This window comes from Rhinopithecus bieti, unplaced genomic scaffold, assembly GCF_001698545.2.
Source record: "Rhinopithecus bieti isolate Rb0 unplaced genomic scaffold, ASM169854v2 scaffold_4967, whole genome shotgun sequence".
Taxonomy (NCBI): Eukaryota; Metazoa; Chordata; class Mammalia; order Primates; family Cercopithecidae; genus Rhinopithecus; species Rhinopithecus bieti.
This window is the reverse complement of record NW_016804726.1, coordinates 432,506-457,951: the sequence shown is the minus strand read 5'-3', so window position 1 is coordinate 457,951 and position 25,446 is coordinate 432,506. Positions and strand designations below refer to the sequence as shown.

Here is a 25,446-nt window from a genome sequence, read left to right as displayed (position 1 = left end):
AAAAAAAAAAAAAAAAAAAAAAAAACACCCCACTTTCTTTGCTTTGCACTTATCAAGCTAAAGGGCAGTATCTGGCTGAGCTCATGGTATCAGAGGTCTGGTGCATTAATCTCATGGCAAAGTCACATAAATGGATGATGGTGGCAGTAGGGTGAGTACAGAGGGCTTAGAAAAGAGGAATATATGGCAACTACATAGTGCAAACAAACTCAGTAGTGAAATTTTTGTAGTCTGTCATAATTTGTAAGTATTTTAATGTGTGTGTGTGTGTGTGTGTATTTTTTTTTTTTTTTTTTTTTTGAGACAAGGTGTTGCTCTGTCACCCAGGCTAGAGTGCAGTAGTGTGATCATAGTTCACTGCAGACTCAACCTTCCTGGCTCAAGCAATCCTCCCATCTCAGCCTCCCAAGTAGCTGGACCACAGGTGTGCACTGCTACACCCCAATATTTTTTTCTCCTCCTCTGCCCCAATAAGTTTTTTATTTTTTGTGGAAATGAGGTCTTGCTGTGTTGCCCAAGCTGGTTTTCAACTCCTGAGCTCAATCAGTCCTCCGACCTCTGCCTCCCAAAGTTTTGGGATTACAGGTGTGAGCCACTGCTCGTAAGCCCCTCAGCCTTATGTATATTGTTTGATCTTCACAACAACTTTTTGCAGTGTCTGTATCTTCACAATGTACAGAGGAAACTGAGGCTCAAAAGCTTAAGGGCACACAGTAAGAGATGGAACAGGTGTTTAATTTAGCTTTTTGAGTTTAAATACTATTTATTACATGATCCATTTAAAATTAATCGGGTCATATCCCTCCGTACTCACAACCTGCCAGTAATTCTCATTCACTGGAAAAGCCACAGTCCTTATACTGTTCTACAAAGTCCCATATGAACTGCTTTATAACTCTTGATTTTATCTCCTTCTCTTCTCTCCGTTGTTTATTTTACCCCAGCCATATTGGCTTTGTTTGCTGTCCCTGAGCGCCTTAGCTCCCGTACCAGGGCTTTTGTACTTGTTATTCCGTCTATGTAGAGCACTTTTCCCTGAGTAGCCTCATGGCTTGCTCCTGCATCACCTTGAGATTTTTGATCAAATGTTCCTGTTGGGCCCGTTATGGTGGCTCATACCTATAATCCCAGCGCTTTGGCAGGCCAAGTAGGGAGAATCACTTGAAGCCAGGAGTTCAAGGCTAGTCTGGGCATCATGGTGAGATGCTGTCTCTATGAAGCAACAGCAACAACAACAACAAATTAGCCAGGCATGGTGGCACGTGCCTGTAGTACTAGCTACACAGGAGGCTGAGTGGGGAGGATCAGTTGAGCCCAAGAATTTGAGGCGGCAGTGAGCTATGACTGTGCCACTGCACTCCAGCCTGGATGACAGAGCAAGACCATGTCTCTTAAAAAAAAAGAAAAAAGTGAAAAGAAAAGTTACTTTTTCAGTTAGGCACTCCCTGACCATCCTATTTTATAAAATCTTGCTTTTATTTTCCTTCATACCACTTATTTGACTTATAGTTCATTTGTTTATTGGTTGTGGCTATCTTTTTGTAGAATGTAAGTGCCACAAGGAGGATTTGTTTTCCTTTTTGATTTTTCTCCATTGAATACTTTCTACATTGTAAATGTATAAGAATACTTTCTACATTGTGAGCACTTAATAATTGTTGAATAGGTGATATACCAAAATTAGGAATTTTTTTAGGTTAAGTGTGTTCCTGAGACCATGCCTTGTTAACTGTTTGTATAGTGTGCCCTAACTGAAGAGGCACTATAGTATAGCGCATTGGTTTTCAAAGTGTGGTCTGAGGACCCCCAGGTGTCCTTGAAACATTTTCAGTGGATATGAATCAAAATTTTATATATTTATACTAAAATGTAATTTCTTCTTCTTAGCTGTTGTTCTTTGATAAGTGTACATTGTAGTTTTGGTTTTTTATATTTTTATAATTTTTTAAGACAGGGTCTTGCTCTGTCGCCTCCTGCTGGAGTGCAGTGGTGGGATCTCAGCTCACTGTAACTAACCTCTGTCTCCTGGGCTCAAGCAGACCTCCCCGCCAGTTTCCTGTCCAGCCCAGGAGTTCAAGACCAGCCTTGGCAACACAGCAAGACTCCATCTTTACAAAATTGTTTAAAAATTATTTTGAAAATGTGTAATAATGTTTACCACTGATCTGTATAATTCTAGCAAAGTGGCTTCGAGGCTGTACACCAGAATATGAATAACTGTCTCTGAGTAGTGAGATTTCATGGGGGACATTATATTTTTTCCACCTTTTGGATTTTCCCGTATCTTTCTGATTTTCGATGAGGAGCATACATTTCTTTTGTATTCCAATAAAGCTTATGTTGGCCGGGCACAGTGACTCACCCCTGTAATCCCAGCACTTTGGGAAGCTGGGGCGGGCGGATCACTTGAGGTCAGGAGTTCAAGACCAGTCTCGCCAATATGGCGAAACGCCATCTCTTACTAAAAATACAAAAAAATTAGCTGGGCGTGGTGGCCCATGCTTATAATCCCAGCTACTTGGGAGGCCTAGGCAGGAGAATTGCTTGAATCTGGGAGATGGAGGTTGCAGTGAGCCGAGATTGCAACATTGCACTCCAGCTTGGGTGACAAGAACAAAACTCTGTCTCAAAACACACACACACACACACACACACACACACACACACACACACACAAACAAAACAAAGCTCATATTAAGTTGTGTGTATGTACGTACACAGGTAGGTACAGTTAAAAGAGGGAGAAAATGGGTGGAAGCATAATGATTAGAAGATAGAGCTGTTAGTTTGGGACCTCTGCAGTCAAAGTGCTGTACTGACCAAGCAATGCATGATAAGGAGGCACTCCATCCCATTAAACTGTTCCCTCTGACCAGTTGAGTTTGTATAAATCTCTTTTACATTTTTGCCTTTGTTTCTATTTTGTAAGATTTATTGAAATTTATCTTTGCAGTGTTTGTGTTAGGCCATGTTCTTGGCAGAGCTATAACTCCTTCCTGTGTACGCTCATTTACTCTCAATTTGCTGAACCTCTCAAGTTTTCTATCAAAAAACAACACACTAAATTTTTTGTTTGTTTTTGTTGGGTAAGGGTAATCTGATTTCTTGTAGGCATAAAATGGTGGTGTTAGTATAAAATGTTTTAATTATTTGTTTGTGTAGCTGTTTTTTGTTTTTTGTTTTTTTTTTTGAGCCAGGGTCTCACTCTGCTGCCCAGGCTGGAGTACAGTGACATAATCACAGCTCATTGCAGCCTTGACCTCCCCTGGCTCAGGTGGTCCTCCCACCACAGATTCCTGAGTAGCTGGGACTACAAGTGCAGATCACTAGGCCAAGCTAAATTTTTTTTTTTTTGAGAGACAGGGTTTCACTATGTTACCCAGCCTGTTTTAATTATTTGAAAGTGCATTTCTGTAATATATTTTGTTCATTGACTGTAGGGTGTGAAAATTGTCCTTAACAATTCATGTATGCTGTATCTTTCTGATTTTCTGTTTTTCTGTTATTCCTTGCAAATAGGATCTTGAGGAATTAAAATATTAATTAAACTTGATTTTCTGAACTGTTATCTTAGTATATTCTCTTGGGAATCAATAAGATTCTATTCCCTCAAATCAGTGCCATAAGACTAATTTATTTGGTTATGTAAAGCACTAAAAACTTTGGTATCAGCATTAATTAGGTTACTCAAACAGATACTATGTCCGTATTCTTCTAACACCTTGCTACTCAAAGTGTGTTCCAAGGTCCAGCAGCCTTTGTATCACCTGGAAGCCTATTAGGAATGCAGAATCTCAGACTCCACCTCAGACCTGCGGAATCACAGTCTGTGTTTTAAAAAGATTATTTGTGGGATGCAGTGGCTCACAGCTGTAATCCCAACACTTTGGGAGGCCACAGTGGGCAGATTGCTTGATGTCAGAAGTTCGAGACCAGCCTAGGTAACATGGTGAAACCTCATCTCTACAAAAAAATGCAAAAATTAGCCGGGCATGGTGACACACACCTGTAGTCCCAGCTACCTGGGGGGCTAAAGTGGGAGGGTCACTTGAGCTTGGGAGGTCAAGGCTGCAGTGAACCGTGTTTGTACCACTGTATTCCAACTGGGCCACAAAGTGAGACCCTATCTCAAAAAATAGATTGTCACATGCATATTAAAGTTGAGAAGTTCAGTTCCAAAAGATATTTTATTTTTATTTCCCGAGATGCTATGAGATGTGTTGAATTTGTATGTGGGATTTATATGATATCTAATTAGTATGGAAGAATAGGGTAAAACAGGAGACAAAAAAGCAAAGCTGCGCCTAGTATAGTGGTCTGTGTTGGATAAATGTTCACAATTTGATAACTTTTTTGTTTTGCCATTTTCTTGATTTTCAAAGAAAGAATAAATAGGCTTTTTGGCATTCTAGAATGTTTCAGTGGGAAGGATCTTAGACATGACCTGATAACAAACCTTGGTTTTACAGGTAAACAAACCGGGGGCTAAGAATGTTAAGTGACTTACCCAAGATCATATAGCGTGGACTGCCTGTGACCTGATTTTCAAACTACTGATCTTCGTGCTACCCCTCTGTGTTGCTGAAGGCCATCTATTGTTAGTTGGTTCTATTGGTGTTGGTTGAAATCATCCTGAACACACCTGTGACTGGGCACAGTGGCTCATGTCTGTAATCCCAGCACTTTGGGAGGTTGAGGAGGGCAGATCACTTGAGGTCAGGCGTTGGAGTCCAGCCTGGCCAACATGGTGAAACCCCGTCTCTACTAACAAAACAAAAATAGCCAGGCATGGTGGTTTGCACCTGTGATTCTAGCTACTGGGGAGGCTGAAATAGGAGAATCGCTTGAACCCTAGGGGCGGAGGTTGCAGGGAATTGAGACCATACCACTGCACTCCAGCTTGGGTGACAGAGTGAGACCCTGCCTCAAAACAAAGCAGAACAACCATCCTGCACAATTATGAGTGAGAGTAAATCCAACACATCTCACAGCATCTTGGGAAAATGATAAGACTCACTCTTCTTCTTTCCCTTCAGTGTGAACTCATGTAATAACTTCAGAGAAAGACATTTCTCTGCTGTCTGGAAGTTGAACTCCTACAAACTGGTGGAGCTTGCTGCTCAGTCCTGTGCTCTCTGAGCTGAGGGAAAGGTGTGGGGATTTTCTGTTCTACTGAAATGGCAGGATTGTGTCATGGCAGTGGTTTTGAGTGTTTAGAGGTAGTGTTATTTTAATTAGTTTTCTAACTCTGGTTTAAATAAAAACTTACAAACTAGGAAAGAACTGGCTATCTGTATGTTAAGAAAATTAAAAGAGGGCTGGGTACAGTGGCTCACACCTGTAATTCCAACACTTTGGGAGGCTGAGGTGGGTGGATCACGAAATCAGGAGATCGAGACCATTCTGGCCAACATGGTGAAACCCCATCACTACTGAAAAATACAAAAATTAGCTGGGTTTGGTGGCGTGCGCCTGTAATCCCAGCTACATGAGAGGCTGAGGCAGGAGAATCACTTGAACCTGGGAGGTGGAGGTTGCAGTGAGCCGAGATTGCACCAGTGCACTCCAGCCTGGGTGACAGAGCAAGACTCCATCTTAAAAAAAAAAAAAAAAAAATAGAAGAGGAGAGAGAGAACATTGACTCTTACCTTGTACCATACACAGAAATTCATTTGAGGTTGGGTGTGGTGGCTTATGCCTGTAATCCCAGCCCTTTGTGAGATCAAGGTGGGCGGATCACTTGCGGTCAGGAGTTGGAGACCAGCCTGGCCAACATGGTAAAACCCTGTCTATACTAAAAATACAAAAATTGGCCAGATGTGGTGGCGGGCACACATAGTCCCAGCTACTTGGGAGGCTGAGGCAGGAGAATTGCTTGAACCCAGGAAGCAGAGGTTGCAGTGAGCCAAGATCACTCTCCTGTACTCTAGCCTGGATGACAGAGTGAGACTCCATCTCATAATTAATTAATTAATTAATTCAGACTGTGGGATGCTACTTAGCAACTTTTAAAAAGGGGCACACTTTTTAGAAATAAAACACCCTGAATGACTCTTGAGAATTATTCTGAGTGAAAAAAGCCAATCCTAAAATGTTACATTTTGTATGATTCTATTTATGTGACATTCTTGAAATGACAGAATTACAGATATGAAGCACAGATTGGTTCTTCATATTGTCAGGGCCTGTGGATGGTGTGGGGCTGAAAGTAGATGTGGCTATAAAAGGTCAACATGAGAGATCCTTAGGGTGATGGAAATGTGTATGTTGACTGTATCAGTGCCAGTATTCTGGTTGTAATATTGTACTGTAGTTTTGCAAGATGTTACCATTGGAGGAAACTGAGTAAAGGATACATGAGCTCTTTGTATTAGTTCTTATAACTACATGTGAATCTATAATTATCTCAGAATGAAGTTTAAAAACTGCGGACAGTTTAGCAGCTTTTCAAAAAGTTAAACATAGATCCTGTGACCTAGCAATTCCACTTTTAGATATATATCCTAGAAAATTGAAAACATTTGTCCATGTAAACATACATACACAAATGTTCATAGCAGCATATTCAAAATAGCTAAAAAGTGGAAACAACCCACATGTCTTTCAGTTGATGAATAAACAAAATATGGTATATCCATACAATGGGATATTATTCATTCATAAAAAGAATACTGTTGATGTATGTTATAAAATGAATGAACCTTGGTTGTGTGTGGTGGCTCATGCCTATAATCCCAGTACTTTGGGAGGCCAAGGCAGGTGGATCGCTTGAGCCCATGAGTTTGAGACCAGCCAGGGCAACATGGTGAAACCGTATATCTACTAAAAATACCAAAAAATTAGCCAGGCATGGTGGTGTGTGCCTATAGTCTCAGCTACTCTGGAGGCTGGGGCACAACAGTCCCTTGAACCTGGGAGATGGAGGTTGCAGTGAATGGGTATCAAGCCATTGCATTCTAGCCTGAGTGACAGAACGAAACTCAGTCTTAAAAACAACTACAAAAAAAAAATGAACCTTAAAAACATTTTCCAAATGAAAGAAGATAGACACAAAAGGCCACATATTGTATGATTCGGTTTAAATGAAATGTCCAGAACAGGAAACGAAGAGTGACTGCTGATGGATACAGGGTTTATTTTTGGGGCAATGAAAATGTTCTGGAATTAGATAGTGGCGATAAACTATGGAATTATGCACTTCGAATGGTTGAATTTTATAGTATGTGAATTATATCTCAATTTTTCAAATTGTATGAGGAAAAAAATTCAGGTTTCTCTAGTGACAGCAGATCAGTGATTGCCTGGGGCTTGAAGTGGAAGGAGAAATTGAGTACAAAGGGACACAAGAAAACCCTAGGGATGAAAATACATCTCTTGATGGTCATGGTTATACAGGTATATGCCATTGTCAGAATGCATTGAATTGTACACTAGGTGAAGTTTATTGTGTCTGAATTGAAGTTCAATAAAGTTAGTTTTTAAAACTTATAATAAAATTATCTTTAGTTGTTGTAGAGGTAGTGTTATTTTAATTAGTTTTCTAACTCTGGTTTAAATAAAAACTTACAAACTAGGAAAGAACTGGCTATCTGTATGTTAAGAAAATTAAAAGAGGGCTGGGTACAGTGGCTCACACCTGTAATTCCAACACTTTGGGAGGCTGAGGTGGGTGGATCACGAAATCAGGAGATCGAGACCATTCTGGCCAACATGGTGAAACCCCATCTCTACTGAAAAATACAAAAATTAGCTGGGTATGGTGGCGTGCGCCTGTAATCCCAGCTACATGAGAGGCTGAGGCAGGAGAATCACTTGAACCTGGGAGGTGGAGGTTGCAGTGAGCCGAGATTGCACCAGTGCAATTAAAATGACCTTTGGGTTAAAATTCTCTTATCTCTTATTAATTATAAAGCCAACAACTATTGCAAAAATTACCTCATGGAGTCTGACTTCCATTGCTAGTTTCTATTCCCACGTTTCTATCCAGTTTCCAAAGTGAAACTAGATTGATCACTTTTACCCAGACTCTGCTCTTAGGCCTTTGTACTAGCCTGACTCCGTTACTGTACTTGTCAGAACCCATGAGTGGGTGTGATTGTTCTAACTTTTTTTTTAAGTTTATGGAACATTCTATTGCTTTTTTGCTTTATGTACAACAGAAAAATGTCTCAATTTGGGTATAACAAATCAGGGTGATTGCCTTTCACCTCCACTTTGGAGTGCTTTGAGCCAGTTTGGACACGAGGAGGCTGGAGTTAAAATGACTCCTGAAGGAAATAAGCAAGCATGAGAAGAGGGGGCAGCACTGGTAGGTAATGCTAAAACAAAACCAAGTGTGTGAGCTTCTTTTCTACCTACATCGCCTTCGTCTCTCAACCCTGATCTTTTGCCAAGAAGTGAACTGATTAAATGAAATATACAAAACCTTCCAAGGTTTGAGAAGGGTTCTAGAGGGTGGTCTCTAAATGAGAAGGACCATCTCTATAGGTGACCCTGAGTTTTATCCCCAAATTTCCTTCTACCCCGATGTACCCATCCTCACTCATTTTTCGGGTCCCACCAAGCCTAAACTCAGGGGTAGTTTTCCATTTAAAATTCTGCCTCACAGGTGGACACATCTTTTTTATTGTTTCCCTTAAGCACGGATTAGACTCACTTTATTAAAAGAGACCATGCAGGAGCATCCCTTGAGACCGGGAGGCAGAGGTTGCAGTGAGCCAAGATCCTGCCACTGCACTCTGGTTTGGGCAACAGAATGAGACCCTGCTTCAAAAAAAAAAAAAAAAAAAAAAAAAACCCAAAACAAAACCACCACCACCGACAACAAAAGCCTCCAAAACAAAATCACAAAACATAAAAGAGACATGTTTCTAGAATATGGAATTCTAGAATTCTAGGAATTCTAAGTGGATTTTGTAAGAATTCCAGCAAAAATAAATATATTTAAAATAATAATAGCTAACACTTAGAGTTTACAGTGCATGAAGAGGAAAGACAGACACTTTTTTTTTTTTCTGTACTCTACTGCTCCTTTCAACACTCCACGTCTGATGATATCACATGTGTGGTCCCCACCCCCCCAACAACCAATTCTCCAACCATCTGGACACCAACTGGGTATTCTGCAATTTAAGTCAATTTTGACACTAATTCCCTGGAGTTAGTGCAGACCCCACAGGTTAAGGGCTCAGGCCCACGATTGCCCCCAACTTCAGATGCCGGTCGATGGTGGTGGGTCTTCAGATTATCCATAACTTCTGTCTGACTCGGCTACAAATCAGAGGTTTCCACAGCCCCCTTCTCAGGTTGGATCATTTGCTAGAACGACTCACAGAACTTATGAAGCCCCTTTACTTAAATTTGTCAATTTATTATAAAAGATATAACTCAGAAACAGCCAAATGGGAGAGAAGCATAGGGTGAGCTATGAGGGGGTTGTGTGGAGCTCCCATGCCATCTCTGGGCATACCCGCCTCTCCCAGCACTGCCTGGGTTTATCAGTCCGGAAGCTCTCCGAAACTTGTCCTTTTTGGTTTCTGTGGAGTCTTCATGATGTAGGCATGAATAATGACATCATTGGCCATTGGTGAGTAGGTCAATCTCCAGCCCCTCTTGCCTCCCCAGAAGTCAGAGTATTGTGGGGCTGCAAGTTCTAATCTTCTAATCATATGATTGTTTTCCCTGGCAACCAGCCCTCATCCATAAGAGTTTTCCAAAGTCAGCTCATTAACATAAACTCAGGTATGGTTGAAACGGACCTGTTATGAATAACAAAAGACGACTCCTTTAACCTTTGTTATTCTTAGGAAATTTCAAGGTCCAATTTCAGGACCTCAGTGCCAGGAACGAAGATGAAGATCAAATATGTATTTATTATAAATCACAACATTGCAATGTGGCAGACAGTGTACCAAGCTCCTTACGTATATTAACTCTTACTCTTTGCAACAACTATGTGAGATGGATGCTCTTATCCCATTTTACAGATAAGGAAATTGAGGGACAAAGTGCATTTGAAACCTATCCAGTGCTACACACTTGGTAAGTGGTACAGCTAAGATTGTATCCCGCTGGCCTGGGTTAAGAATCTATGCTTTTTACCTCTATACTATATTGCCTTTCACATGAACTTCAAGCCCTTTTTCAGATCTTGTGTGTTAGCTCTTGATAGGCTGTTCTAACTTGTCTAGGTTCCTTTGCTCCATTCTCCCAGTACTTAGCCTGCCTGACTTTTTAGTCTCCCTTCCCTCCGTGTTTGATCTTTCCCTGCCAGAACACTACAACATACATGTAACAAAAAAAACCCTCCAACTTTTTCTTCTCTTAGAATATGTATTTTAAGGGGCGGGCACAGTGGCTCACACCTGTAATCCCAGCACTTTGGGATGCTGAGGCAGGAGGATTGCTTGAGTCCAGGAGCTGTAGACCAGTCTGGGCAACGTAGTGAGACCCCCATCTCTACAAATAATGAAAAATTAGCCAAGCGTGGTAGTGCACACCTATCGTCCCAGCTGCTCGGGAGCTGGGACAGGAGAATTGCTTGAGCCCAGGAAGTTGAGGCTGCAGTGAGCTGTGATTGTGCCACTGCACTCCAGCCTGGGTGACAGAGTGAGAGCCTGTCTCAAAAAGAAAAAAAAAAAAAGAAGAAAGAAATTATGTTGTCCTAGACATTCTTTCTGCATAGCAATGGCCTTCTTTTTTAAAAAATAAATTCGACATTTAAAAAAAGCTCTTAGAAGACGAGCCCTAACCTTTGCATAGAAGCTTCCTTGTTTTTAACTGTGACTCTTGTACCTGTTCACAAGGATTAGGAGGGATGCTATTTTAAATTACAGTGTAGTAATATTTCTGACTCTATACCTGTGGCCAAAACCAGTGTCATATGCTTGAAACTAAGCAAAACTTCTAGTGTGTCTTGCCATAAACGTACATTAGACATTTTTTCCATTGTAGCTAATAGTTTCTGTGGGTTGGAATTAAAATTAAACCTGTGTATCTTTAGAGTAGGAACATTTGCTGTGTGAAGGTCCTTGTTGGCTCTGGTAAGAAAAAAGTTCCCTTGCTTATTCTCTTCTGAGAAGGCTTTCAGAAACTTTTCTTTTCTTTTTTTTTTCCCTTGAGACAGACTCTCGCTCTATGTCCCAGGCTGGAGTGTGATGGTGCAATCTTGGCTCACTGCAAACTCCACCTCCCAGGTTGAAGTGATTCTCCTGCCTCAGCCTCCCAAGTAGCTGGGACTACAGGCACCTGCCACCACAGCCGACTAATTTTTGTATTTTTAGTAGAGGCGGGGTTTCACCATGTTGCCCAGGCTGGCCTCAAACTCCTGACCTCAAATGATCCACCCACCTTGACCTCCCAAAGTGTTGAGATTACAGGCATAAGCCACTGTACCTAGCCCAGAGGCTTCTTAACAGCTGAGTTTTATATCAGTTCAGTCAGTCCTTGAGATGTTTGCAAATAATCTTCCATTGCTTTATCCTGAAGATCCTCTTGCATGTAGGCTTTTGGTCAACTGATTCAATGTTACTAAATATATGTTTAATCTCAACTAAGGTAGGTAGTCTGGATGTTTTTAGAAAAGTTTGAATTTGAGGAAATAGTATATATATGTATATATGTACAGAATCTGTCACTTGCTAGATGTTGCATGAAAGTTGTTTGAGAATCTGCTGAAAATGTGGTCGCTATCTGCACAAGGATTATATTCTGGTTTAGGTAGTTCAGAATAAGGGGTGAAATAATATATAGTCCTGCAGTCAATACTTGTCCTTATGTACTGGTAGGCGAGTTTCCTGATATGCATGGCTCCATTTTCTCTGTTCCTGCCTACCTCTTCAACTTTACCTGCTGCTGTTTTCTCTTTGCTTTCTAGGTTCCATCTGCCTCTCTTTGTTTTGTAGGTTCCTCGGCCTCCTGGGTTCAGATGATTCTCGTGTCCCAGCCACCCAGGTAGCTGGGATTACAGGCACATGCTATCACGCCCAGCTAATTTTTGTATTTTTAGTAGAGATGGGGTTTTGCTGTATTGCCAGGCTGGTCTTCAACTCCTGGCCTCAAGTGATCCACCCTACTCGGCCTCCCAAAATGCTGAGATTACACATGTGAGCCACCACACTGGCCTAGTATGTGATTATTTTATGAGATTTTTGGGGGTTTTTAAGTGTATTTTTTCTCACTAGGCTGTAAATGCTACAAAGGCAGGAATCTTATTTTTATTGTGTTAGCATTTTATATCCAGGATCTTATTAGGGTGCTTGATACATAATAAATGCTGAGTAAATTATGTTAACAAATGAAAGAAATGAGTATGAAATATTGGAGAAGGCTGGGTGCAGTGGCTCAGGCCTGTAATCCCAGCACTTTGGGTGGGCGAGGCAGGTGGGTCACAAGGCCATGAGTTGTAGACCAGCGTGGCCAATACGGTGAAACCTCGTCTCTACTAAAAATACAAAAAGTAGCTGGGCGTGGTGATACGCACCTGTAATCCCAGCAACTCGGGAAATTGAGGCAGGAGAATCGCTCGAACCCAGAAGGCGGAGATTGCAGTGAGCCGAGATCGCACCACTGCACTCCAGCCTGGGTGACAGAGTGAGACTCTGTCTCAAAAAAAAAAAAAAAAAAAATTGGAGAAATTGAGAAGAAAACCATTTCTTTCTGTGTCCAGGTCCTTCAACCTAACTATTTCTCCAAAGAAATATTTTCCTGAAGAGTATGTACAAACCATTCCTTTATAAGAGATAGGGAGGGCTGGAGGTGCGGTGGCTCACGTCTGTAATCCCAGCACTTTGGGAAGCTGAGGCGGGTGGATCACTTGAGGTCAGGAATTTGAGACCAGCCTGGCCAACATGGTGAAACCCTGTCTCCACTAAAAAAAATACAAAAATTTCCTGGGCTTGGTGGCTTGCACCTATAATCCCAGTCACTCAGGAGGCTGAGGCAGAGAATCCCTTGAACCTGGAAGGTGGAGCTTGCAGTGCACCAGGTTCACACCATCGCACTCCAGCCTGGGAGACAGAGTGAGACTTGACTCAAATAAATAAATGTAGGAGGGACATTTTTGGTTTTGGCCATCTCTAACTGCCCCCTCCCCACCATTCATTTTGAGAAATGTGATTCTCAATTCTTAGGAGATTGTAAAGCTACATAAACCACAGTTTTCATATCCATATTCCTGAATGAATACACCTCTGCCCAGAGTTGAATCAGAAGTTGTCTCTTTTTAACTTTATTTATTTACTTATTTATTTATTTATTGAGATGGAATCTTGCTCTGTCATCCAGGCTGGAGTGCAGTGGCGTGATCTTGGCTCACTGCCAACCTGGGTTCAAGCAACTCTCTTGCCTCAGCTTCCTGAGTACCTGGGACTACAGGCACGTGCCACCATGTCTGGCTAATTTTTTTGTATTTTTGGTAGAGACGGGGTTTTGCCATGTTAGCCAGTCTGTGTTCTCTATCTCCTCACCTCACTCAGGTGATCTGCCTGCCTCAGCCTCCCAAAGTGCTGGGATTACAGGCTCGAGCCACCATGCCCGGCCTCTTTTTAACTTAAAAAAAAAAAAAAAAATTTATTACTTTAGAGACAGGATCTTGCTATGTTGCCTGGGTTGGTCTCAAACTCCTGGCTCAAGTGATTCTTCTGCCTCAGCCTCCCCAAAATGCTAGGATTACAAATGTGAGCCATCACGCCCAGCCCAAAAATTGTCTCTTACTAAGGAGCTAGCACATATTTAAAAGCACTACATGTTTTGGCTTATGGATTAGGGATTTTATTTTTTTATTAATGTACTTAGTTTTGTTCAGGCTTTGGAGATCATTGTGGCATATTTAAGTCAAAGGACTCACCATTTTGTTTTTTTTTTTTTTTAATGGCAAGCATTTTGTTTTTTCCTTTTCTTTTTTTTTTTTTTGAGGCGGAGTCTTTGCTCTTGTTGCCCAGGCTGCAGTGCAATGGTGCGATCTTGGCTCACTGCAACCTCTACCTCCTGGGTTCAAGTGATTCTCCTGCTTTAGCCTCCCGAATAGCTGGGATTACAGGCACACACCACCATGCCCAGCTAATTTTTGTCTTTTTAGTAGAGACGGGGTTTCACCATGTTGGCCAGGCTGGTCTCGAACTCCTAGTCTCAGGTGATCTACCCGCCTCAGCCTCCTAAAGTGCTGGGATTACAGGTGTGAGCCACCACGCCTGGCCTGCAGGAAGTTTAATAGCCCAAACTCAAACTAAGAGTGTTAGTGTTTTAGTATTTCTGCTTCTTGTCCATTAATTCTTACCTCTTGCATCTCAGAATACTTCTAAGGTTTCTAAGATTGACAGTTTTTGTGAGAGATTTGGTACTCCTGAAAACTTTTGGCTTAGAATACTCAGTTTCAAAAATTTTCATAAGCTCATCAGATGGCTTTAAACTTGGTGTAGTGGTAGTGGGATGAAAGTGCCATAAACAGACTTTACTCGTTGGAAAACTTTCCTTTCTTCTAATTATTTTGTTACTTTAAGCTTTCTAGATTGTGTTACCTAGAAATTTCTTTTCATACCAAAATAGTTATATAAAATAAAATTTAGAAAATTTATAGTTTAACAAATGCTCTTAATTAATCATGATAAAGGTGGATCAGTTAAAGTTTACAAATTACTTTTAGGATTCACGTTGCTAAGTGGTGGTGTTATGGGTATGAATTTCTTAGCTTTTCAGGATGTCATCCTTTTAGCCCTGTAGCTAAATATCAAGAGGCTACATGTTCAACCATAAAACATTAGCCTCTGCCAACATTACATCAGCTCCACAAAACCTCACTGGCTAATTATCCCTTGGGACTAGGACATGGATTTGGCAGCTTGTGAAAGCTGCTTTTTCCAATTTCTCCCTTACTGGCTGTGACATATCCCAAAGGAATGAAGTTGAGAAATAATCATCTTTCGAAAGCTCTCAACCTCTCATTCCCACAGTGGTTCTCATGGTTAGGGATAGAAGATCCTTTCTTCCACTTGAGGAATCCCTTTAGCTTATGATGTATTCTTTCAGTAGTAACCAAGGTACCCTGAGTGGAAGGGTGATGGCAAGGATCCTCATTAGGTATGTTTCTAGGTAATTGTCTATAAGGAATTTAGTGCTTTTGTTAGGATCTTCTTTATATTACCAAAATTGAAGAAGCTGTAAGACCAGCATCAGAACCCATGTGTGGTTATCATCTGTGTCCATTGACATTTGCTGTAAGAATTAGTGTTGCTCATTCAGCATCTCCTTTTGATGAGCACCTGTAAAACAACTTTTTTGAGAACACTCGGGTAGCAAAAAGAACTGTATGATCTTAATCTCTTTTAGCCTCAGTTTATCCTAAAATAAAGATATGGTACTTGCCCTGATTTCCTAACAAGGGATTGTAATGATGGAAGAAGATGACACATATGAACTAATTTCACAGTGACCTACTAGTCACCCTTTATAGTGGGCCCATTCTAGGCCTCATCTTACCTGTTCTATGTTCACTCCTCATTCTGTGCTACTCAGGGTTCTTTGCATAATCTTGGTTAACCTAAGCATAAAATTATTGGAAAAGTATTGGATAGTGCACAGCCTTAAAAGGAAGGCTGAATAACACAGTTCAGAAAATGAGCAGAAACTGAGTGAGGCAAGACACAGTGAAGACCATATAATGGGACCAGTCGGCTGAGGACTCTGCCTCTAGCACTGCTCGCTGGACCTTCTCTGCCACTGTTGCTGGCCTGGTCTCCCATGAACATCTGTTACTGTTGGCACTGCCACCAGTAGGCACTTGCCACAGTGCTGTGAATAATTTCTGATTATATTTTCCACCTTTGTGTTATTCTTTCAATATTCAAAGATCTACATAGGAGGATCTGTTTGGCTTGGGTTATATACTTGTGAACTAGATGCCAGGGAATAGAGAGGGAATTTCTGTTACTCTCAGTTCCTGTAATGGGAAAAGGTGACTGCCTTCCCCCATCTTAGAATTTCCTCCAAATAAGAAAGGTATTCAAATGTGATGTGTGTATCTGTATCTATATCCCTGACCTGTTTCCTGAGTTCTTGATTCAGTTAATCCACTAATTCTTCCCACCTGGATATCTAGATGACTAGCGTGCATTTAAAACTGATATTGCCATTCCTGGTGACTACCCCCTAACCTGCATTTCCTCATTTATAGTGCCAGATGCCCTAGCCAGAAAATTAGGAGTCGGTCTCAATTCCTCCTTTCTTGTTATACTTGTTGTATCTATTTGGCTTGTGAGTTCTCTAGCTTTTACCTCTACCTTGATCTCTTATATTTTGTCTCTCCGCCCTATATCATATTGTCAGCATTTTTCTCTGTGGTTTCAGTGATCTTGTTATTGGGCTCCCTGGCTATCTCCTCTATTCAGCTGCCAAGATACGTTTGCTAACTACCAATTCTAATAATTTTCTTTCTCCTGCTCAGAATTCTTCCATTTCTTGTGGGACAAAACTTAAACTGTTTTATTTTTCTGGTCTCTGACTATGTGGTTTTATCACTTCCAAACTCACAGTCCCCAGCAGTACTGACCAGCTTTTGGTTCCCAGAACACTTTGTGCTTTTTTTAAAAAAAGCACATATATTCCTTTGCATATAATCTTTCCTCTGCCTTTGCATTTAATCGTTCCTGTTTCTGCTTGCCAGCCTTCTGGCCTCACTTCAAGGGCTATCTCTTCTGAGATGTGTGCTGTCTTTGATTCCCCCAGAAACTGCGGTGCCCCTTCTGCTGGGCTCTCCTTGTGTTTACTGCATACCGCCAAAGAGCGATTGTTTGCTGCATTTTCATTCCTGGCAGGTCTCAACATTGGAAGTATGGCCCCTTTAAAGCAGGGATGGTGTCTAATTTCTGTATTCCCAGTTCCTAACATATAGCGGGTACATAATAATTTTTATTTAATGATTCAGTGAAAGCACTTTGAGAAGTAAAGCACTGTACACATGATATTTTCATCAGTGGCATTTTCTTGTAAGCATTTAGGACCTTTTTAACTCCAAAATTCTGTTATTTATTAATCTGTTTCTGGGGGAACATTTTGGGTTTTATGTCAATCAATTATTTACCTTCAGGTGGCCAGAGGTCCAAGAACCCTACCAGCCCCTCACATGAGCTTGCATTCTTTGTGATCAGCCTTATGTATTCCTTCACCAAGAAGTTGATTAAATGTACTTTCCTTTAGTTTTCCCAACCTCTCACCTAATGTACATTTTAATCCTGAATCATGATTTGCTTCATGTGTGACACCATTCCTTACCCCCAGCCACTAATTCAATCACTTTAGTTGTCCTACTTATCGTAAATTATACAGTGGCTGGGACCTTACACTGTATTGGTACTCTAGAGATTATCTAGAGAATCTAGAGACATATCTGTCAATTTGACTGGATTGCTGGTTCTGCAGTTCTTTTTCTCTCATTCCACAGCTCTCATTTGGGTTCTGTACTCCCACTGGGGGCCTTGGTAGAGCAAACAGTATTAACTTCACTTTTTTTTTTTTTTTTTTTAAAGTACTTGGCTGCTGTTTCTTGATTTACTGCACTGGGAAGAATACGTTTTGATTTTTTTTTTTTTTTTTCTTGTTCCTCCCTCTGAGGGAGCCTGCGTCATTGAGAAATGTTTAACCTCATGGCCTCGCACTGGGGCTGGAAATTTGCCTAAGGGAACTTGAAGTTGGCAGTATTTTTACTCAAATTCCTCCTTATGAGGAGGGGGATTTCAGCATGACCTGCCCAAACAGGAAGATGTTGGGAAATTTTTAGTAGCAAAGCTGTTGCCATTAGATTACTGAAAGTATTTGAAGAGGTTTCTGGAGATGAGCTTAGGTATTTTGAATTTCCACTAGGAGAAAGCAGTAGCTTCTATCAGGTATAAACAAAAATTCAGGCCGAGAAGCTTAGCTTTTCGATTGTGTGGTATATTGTTATAAGAAAACTTTGACCAGTTGGATGAGAAAGAGAAGCTTACCAGAAAGTTTAGAAAGTCTCGCTTAGGGAAAATAGCCTCAGGCTGAGGCAAATCTCTTTCCGCTATGGGGAGAATTTGGCTTTTTATCAATCCTGGATTATCCAAAGAGTAGGTCATAACAGGGATATTTTTGGCAAATCTTTCTTTCAAATACTTAATGATATTGGTATTATATTCTATTTACAAAAGTACTTAGTTGACACAAACAAGATATTTGCCCAGTAAGAATTAGAATGGATGATCTTTTGTGCCCAGTGATTTCCCTAATACAGGAAGGTGTGAAGCAGGACATGTTTAGAATGTGACTACCTCTCCGTATTTTAATCTTTGTATCACAGATGAGGAAAAGTTGTATAGTTGTTTGCCAGTATGAAATGATAAGCTGAATGGGCACTGGGCGCTGGCAAGGGAAGAATTGTATAGTTAAACAATTTGTGGTGGCTTTGTGACTTCCTAGAAAACTGGAAATAATTACTTAGTACTAAATACAAATACAAATATTCCTGCCCACTCTGAAAGATATTGTCTACCATCTTTTCTTTCTGTGCAATGTATTTTCTCCTGTTAGCATGGATATTTGAGGGTTGAGCTGTTGATACCAGCACCTTGTTAAAAGCTACTGTGAACACAAGGAGAAGCATATGATAATCTTAGAAACCAAGTTCTTTTTTTTGGGGGGTGGGGGTAGAGACAGAGTCTCGCCATGTTGCCCAGGCTGGTCTCGAACTCCTGAGCTCAAGTGATCCGCCTGTTTTGGCCTCCAAAAGTGTTGGGATTACAGGCATGAGCCACCATGCCCAGCCAGAAGCCAGACTCTTACTTTGCAAAAAAAGTGCCCTCAAACCACAGTTACGATGGAAAGAACATATTACTAATGTTCTTCCACCTTAAAGAAACTTCTAAATGAGAGACAACCTGAATTGTGAGGCCAGAGATTTCAGTATGAACGGAATACATTGTATCTATAGAAAGTGGTAATGAGGCCGGGCGCGGTGGCTCAAGCCTGTAATCCCAGCACTTTGGGAGGCCGAGACGGGCGGATCACGAGGTCGGGAGATCGAGACCATCCTGGCTAACATGGTGAAACCCCGTCTCTACTAAAAAATACAAAAAACTAGCCGGGCGAGGTGGCGGCGCCTGTAGTCCCAGCTACTCGGGAGGCTGAGGCAGGAGAATGGCGTGAACCCGGGAGGCGGAGCTTGCAGTGAGCTGAGATCCGGCCACTGCACTCCAGCCCGGGCGACAGTGCGAGACTCCGTCTCAAAAAAAAAAAAAAAAAAAAGTTGGGAATGAGTGTAAATAAATTTTTTTTTTTTTTTTTTTGGAGATGGAGTCTGTCTCTGTTGCCCAAGCTAGAGTGCATTGGCATGATCTCAGCTCACTGCAACCTCTGCTTCCCGAGTTCAAACAATTCTCCTGCCTCAGCCTCCTGAGTAGCTGAAATTATAGGCGTTCACCACTACACCCAACTAGTTTTTTTGTACTTTTAGTAGAGATGGGGTTTCACCATGTTGGTCAGGCTGGTCTTGAACTCCTGACCTCAAATGATCTGCCCACCTCAGCCTCCTAAAGTGCTGGGATTACAGGCATGAGCCACTGTGCCCAGCATGTAAATAAATCTTATTGGGAATAGATAAACCCATTTTTTTTTTTACATTCTATCAGAATCTGTGATTTATTTGAATTTTTGTTATTAATCAAATTGGGGACGAATCTAATTGTCTTCAGTTGCTTCTAGGAGAAACTTATTTTTCCCTAGAAGTCACCATGCTAATCTTAGTAACAGCACCTGTGCCCAGGTACTGTTCTACGTGCTTTATATATAAATCAACTCTTTTTTTTTTTTTTTTTTTTTTTTTTTGAGATGGAGTCTTCTCTCTCTTGCTCTGTTGCCCAGGCTTGAGTGCAGTGGCTCAATCTCAGCTCACTGCAACCTCTGCCTCCCGGTTTCAAGTGATTCTCATTCCTCAGCCTCCTGGGTAGCTGGGACTACAGGTGTGTGTCACCGTGCTTGTCTAATTTTTGTATTTTTAGTAGAAATGGGGTTTCACCATGTTGGCCAGGCTGGTCTGGAACTCCTGACCTCGTGATTCACCCACCTTGGCCTCCCAAAGTGTTGGGATTACAGGCGTGAGCCACCACACCCCGCCAATGCTCTTTAATAATAGAATCTATGTTATATCTACTTTTTCTTTATAATTGTCTTAGTTCATTTTGTGCTGCTGCAACAGAATACCTGAGACAGGGTAATTTATTAAGAACAGAAATTTATTTCTCATAGTTCTGGAGGCTGAGAAGTCTTTTAAGATCAAGGAACCAGCAGGTTTGGTTGTCTTGTAAGGGCTGCATGCTCTGCAGGGGAAGAAGAACGCTGTGTCCTCATACGGCATGAAGCAGAGAAGGGCAAGCCACCTGAAAGCTGTGTGAAGCCTCTTTAATAAGGGCTTTAATCCCATTCATGAGGGAAGTTCCCTCATGGCCTAATCATCTTTTAAAGACCTCACCTCCTAATACTATCACATTGACAACACCCGCACAACACCCGAATTTTGGAGGGGACACTTTCAAACCATGGCATTACTTGTTGAACATTAAGATTAGCTACCATGTTTTGACTACTTCTCTTGTATTGGGCACTTGAAGTAGTTACCTCATTTAACTCCAATAGCAATTCTTTAAGATAAGTCAAATTTTACTTTGCGAGAAACTGGAACCTAGCTGATACATGCTGAAGTTAGAGTTTAAACCGTTGACCTCAAAACACCTGCCTACTAAACTCATGTAGTCTCTTGATTAGATACAGTATGAGAGAGGATGGATAAGACTCAGAGATAATTTTTTTAAACTGCATTGACATAAATGTTGATCCCTACAGTCTAGATGTTGTCATTACCAGGGGCTAATTTTGAGTTTGAGGTCTTTCCATTTCTCTTTGCCTGAAAGTTGGCAATGATGATACATTTCTAAGAATTCAGTAATTTGTGAGCATCTGTTGAAAGACAGTGGACTAGATGCTGTGGATATCTGATAATGTGTATTGAGTATCCATTGGATAGAGCTCTGTTTTGTGGCAATGAAAAAAAAAAAAAGAAGAAGAAACAATATGGCTGATCCTTTTCCTCAAAGAGCTTAGCATTCAGTTGGGGATAGATATAGTCATTATGCTACAAAATAAGAGGAAACTTTATGCTGAAGGTATAGTAGGTATGAGGGATCAGCTTTTTGAGGTTAATCAGAAAAGGTTTCTTAGAATAGCTAAGTTTTAAGCCATGTTTGTAAGATGATGGACGTGAAGAGGTGGCAGAACTGGGTTTCCTCAAAGATACTGTATCCAGAGAGTTCATTCCAATTTGGAATGTTTCATAATTTAAAAAAGAGTGGCCTTTGTCACACATCTTGAGGTTCATTCTAAGTTGAGGATTCTGTTTGATCAAACCCTTTTCAAGGCTTTCATTTACATAAGTAACTGAAACTTCTTTCTTTGTCATTTAGATTGCTTACATTTGTGTGGGTGAAGTTTAAGATCTGATTTCAGAAAATAATTTTCAGTTCCTTGTTTTCATAAAAATATTAGAATTAGAAGTAATGTTAAATTGTTTCTCACCACTCACCTGGTTTTATTAATCAGAAAAGGTACTGTTTCCTAACAGAAAGGCTGATGTGATGTACTGACATGTTTGAAACCAGCCATGGCCTAATTTCTGATTAGATATAGCATTTATCTTGAGATTATCTGAAAATTTAAGTCTTAATTATTTTTTTAGAGACCGGGTCTTCCTCAGGCTGGAGTACAGTGATGTGATTATAGCTTAGTACAGCCTTGAACTGCTGGGTTTCAGTGATCTTTCTGCCTTAAATTTCCGAGTACCTGGGATTACAGGTGTGAGCTACTATGCCCAGCTACAAGAACTTGAGTCTTAAGAAATTTGAGAACTCTAGGTTAATTTTTTTTTCAGCCACAAGACAATTAGGTCATCAGTTTTGAATTTTTATATCTAATTTTCTATTATATTTGATATATTTTCTAATATATCTAAATATCTATTATGAAATATTTGTTTTCTTCAAATAACAAACGTATGCAGAGAAGGCTCATCATCCTCAGTTCAGTTTTGAACTTTCTTAACTTTAACGTTTACATTTAAAGCTGTGAAATTAATAATTTTTATATAAATTTAACTGAATCTTTTGAATTAGTCTATGAAGTTTCAGGTAGTTTATTATTTTTTAAGTATCCTGCCTGGGAATTTTTTTTTTTTTTTTAAACTTGAGACCGTCTTGCTGTGTTGCCTAGGCTGAAGTGCAGTGGCACGATCTCAGCTCACTGCAACCTCCGCCTCCTGGGTTCAAGGGATTCTCCTGCCTCACCCTACCTAGTAGCTGGGATTACAGGTGTGCACCACCATACCTAGCTAATTTTTATATTTTTAGTAGAGATAGGGTTTTGCCTTGTTGGCCAGACTGGTTTCCAACTCCTGACCTCAAGTGATCCGCCTGCCTTGGCCTCCCAAAGTGTTGGGATTACAGGCGTGAGCCACTGTGCCCAGCCAGTATCCTGGGAAATACTGATACCTTCTTTGCAGTACAGCCTTGATAAAGACTATTTGTTGTTGGTCAATAATATCAGAATCTGAAGCTAAGTATTTGTGATAAAGGACACTCCACTCTAAAAAAAAAAAAAAAAAAAGTTATGGGCTGGGCGCAGTGGCTCACACTTGTAATCCCAGTACTTTGAGAAGCCAAGGCTGGCAGATCACTTGAGGCCAGGGGTTCGAGACCATCCCAGCCAACTTAGCAAAATGTTCATCTCTACTAAAAATACAAAAATTAGCTGCGCACGGCGGCACATGTCTGTAATCGTGCCTGGCCCCCAGACTGCATTTCTGATATTGTTGACAGTTCATAATGTGGAGAAATTAATTGTCTGGTGACATCCGAACCACTAAAAAAGAGTAAATGGTGATACATTATGGGGTGATCACACAGTTGTGATGAAGCACAAACGAACAGATTTCTAGTCTTGTTAGCTCAGTTTTCCTGCACCTAAAGTGAAGAATGTGCCTTTATGGTTTCTTTAGACTCTTCTTGATGATACCCAGTACAGCCTGGAGGCCTTTAAGCAGAATAGAGCAGTGCAGGGAGGCACAGGTTGTTCAGAAACTTCACTAGCTGCTGGTTTCCCTGTGCATTGATGAGGGAGTGTGGGTGTGTTGGGGAAGGGGAATGGGAAAAGTGGAGAAAGGGTAGCAAGTGGGTGTCCTCTGTAACACTAGGAAGCAAAAAAGATCCTAGGGTTTCCCAGAAGCGTGACAGTTAATCTACAGAGGACTATTTTCATAAAGGAGATTGTAAACCACCAGTAAAAGAAAGCAATATGAAAGTACGTTATTCTTTCTCTTTGTAGGCATAGACTTTTACTTTAATGAAGCATAAAAAAATCATAGACTGGGCTAGGCACGGTGGCTCACGCCTGTAATCCCAGCACTTTGGAAGGCCAAGGTGGGCAGATCACAAAGTCAGGAGTTCGAGAGCAGCCTGGCCAACATGGTGAAACCCCGTCTCTATTGAAAATACAAAAAATTAGCTGGGCATAGTGGCAAGCGCCTGTAATCCCAGCTACTAGGGAGGCTGAGGCAGGAGAATTGCTTGAACCCTGGAGGCGGAGGTTGCAGTGAACAGAGATTGCACCATTTCACTTCAGCCTGGGCGACAGAGTGAGACTCCGTCTCAAAACAAAAACGTGGACTACTTGAAAATTGTGTCCAGGTTTCCTCTGCTTCTTAAATTCTTGTGTTTGGCCTGAAGTGTCACACCTGGTTTTAATACAAAGGGAAATTTATGGGGAAAGTTTAAGTAAAAGCAGTTTGACCCTTAAGGTATCAGGTCACAGAAAAGACATTTTCTTTTTGTGTTTCATGTATGCCTTCAAAATCTTTAAATGACCAATGTTGCTTTCAGAGTCATTTGTAACAAATAAACATTTTAAGAGATAGTTAAAACATTTTGAGGATGTAATTATAGGGAGGGAGCAGTTTTAAAATTTGGTTAAAAAATTTTTTTTTCACAGATAAAACAAGGAGGTATTAAAATTTTAAGAAAGGTTTCTTTTGGCTTGAGAAATATGTTAATTTCTGTGCTTCTTTTCTCTTGGAAGGCATAATTACTCAAAGGTACAGCCAGTTAGGAAACTCTCCTTTTATCTTGGTTTTTCTGTTTCAGAAAGTTCTGCTTGTAGTCTGTGGTCAGTCCATAGTGTGCTCTGGCACCTCTGCTCTTCAGTTTTGTGTTCAGACTGCTTATCAGTGCTCTGTGTTGTCTGTGTTCTTTAAATGACTCAGTATTAGTCAGAGAATCAGAACAAGGAATCCTGGGAGAGATTGTGACTGGTTCCCTATTTTGGGTGATAGATTTTATTTAATTTACTAGGTCATGTAATGTAGGCAAGATGTTAACAGTTTGAGAAATCCTAAAGGAATGTAAGTTCCAAGCATGACATCTTTATGAGAAAAATGGTTGTGAATTCACTAAGATGTGAATTTAGAAATGTTAAAGAGATCATTTTTATACCTTTCTTTCCCTTTTTTCTACCCTGTTAGTATCTTTGTCTTTGTTGTGGGACATCATGGTCTGTTCTAAAAGTGGAAAATTAAAACTTAAAAGAGATGATTGGCTGAACATACTGTATACCCAACACACTGATTATTGATTGATAGATTAAATTCACCCTAAAACCATATGAATTTGGTGATATTATCTTTATTTTCAGGTAAGGAAATGAAAGCTCAGAGAGGGTTAAATAACTTACTCAAAATCAGAGTTGGCAACAGGTGGTAAGAGCCAAAATTTGAACAAAGGTCTGTCTAATTTCAAGTGCAAATTCCCAGCCACTGTATCATCCTGCCTGTGGCCTGCTCCTGAGAGGTAGAGACTTTCACAGGTCTTGGCGAGACAAAAAGACATCTGGTTGGTTGTCTTGGGTGCTTTGATGGTTCATTTGTTTACTGTCTGTGTCTCTCTTCTCCCTCAGCACCTACCATATGCATGACACATACTTAATAAATATTTATTGAATGAGGCTGGGGACAGTGGCTCATGCTTATAATCCTACCACTTTGGGAGGCTGAGGTGGGTGGATCTCTTGAGCCCAGGAGTTCAAGACCAACCTGTGCAACATGGTGAAACCTCATCTCTACAAAAAAATGCAAAAATCAGCTGGGCATGGCAGATTGTACCTTAGTCCCAGCTACTTGGGAGGCGGGGGTGAGAGGATCATCCGAGCCCAGGAGAGCAGGGCTGCAGTGAGCCATGATCATGCCACTGCACCCTATCCTGAGCTACAGAGTGAGACCCTGCCTCAAAATATATATATATTTATATATTTTAATACCTATAAATATATAATGTATTTTAATATGTAAATATGTATTTTAATATGTAAATATATATTTTAATATATAAATACATATATATT

General features: G+C 40.7%; 1 protein-coding gene and 1 long non-coding RNA gene across 4 annotated transcripts in view; one reads left to right on the top strand and one right to left on the bottom strand.

Moving 5' to 3' along the window:
- Positions 1-25,446, top strand: part of MRTFA (myocardin related transcription factor A) — a 224,828-nt gene that overhangs the window by 110,908 nt on the left and 88,474 nt on the right. The window lies entirely within an intron of this gene.
- Positions 718-5,674, bottom strand: LOC108528456 (uncharacterized). Its single transcript, XR_001885164.1, has 4 exons — positions 4,508-5,674; positions 4,049-4,123; positions 3,768-3,963; positions 718-1,212 (listed from the first exon to the last, which is right to left on the bottom strand). It is a non-coding gene; the product is annotated as an uncharacterized LOC108528456 (long non-coding RNA).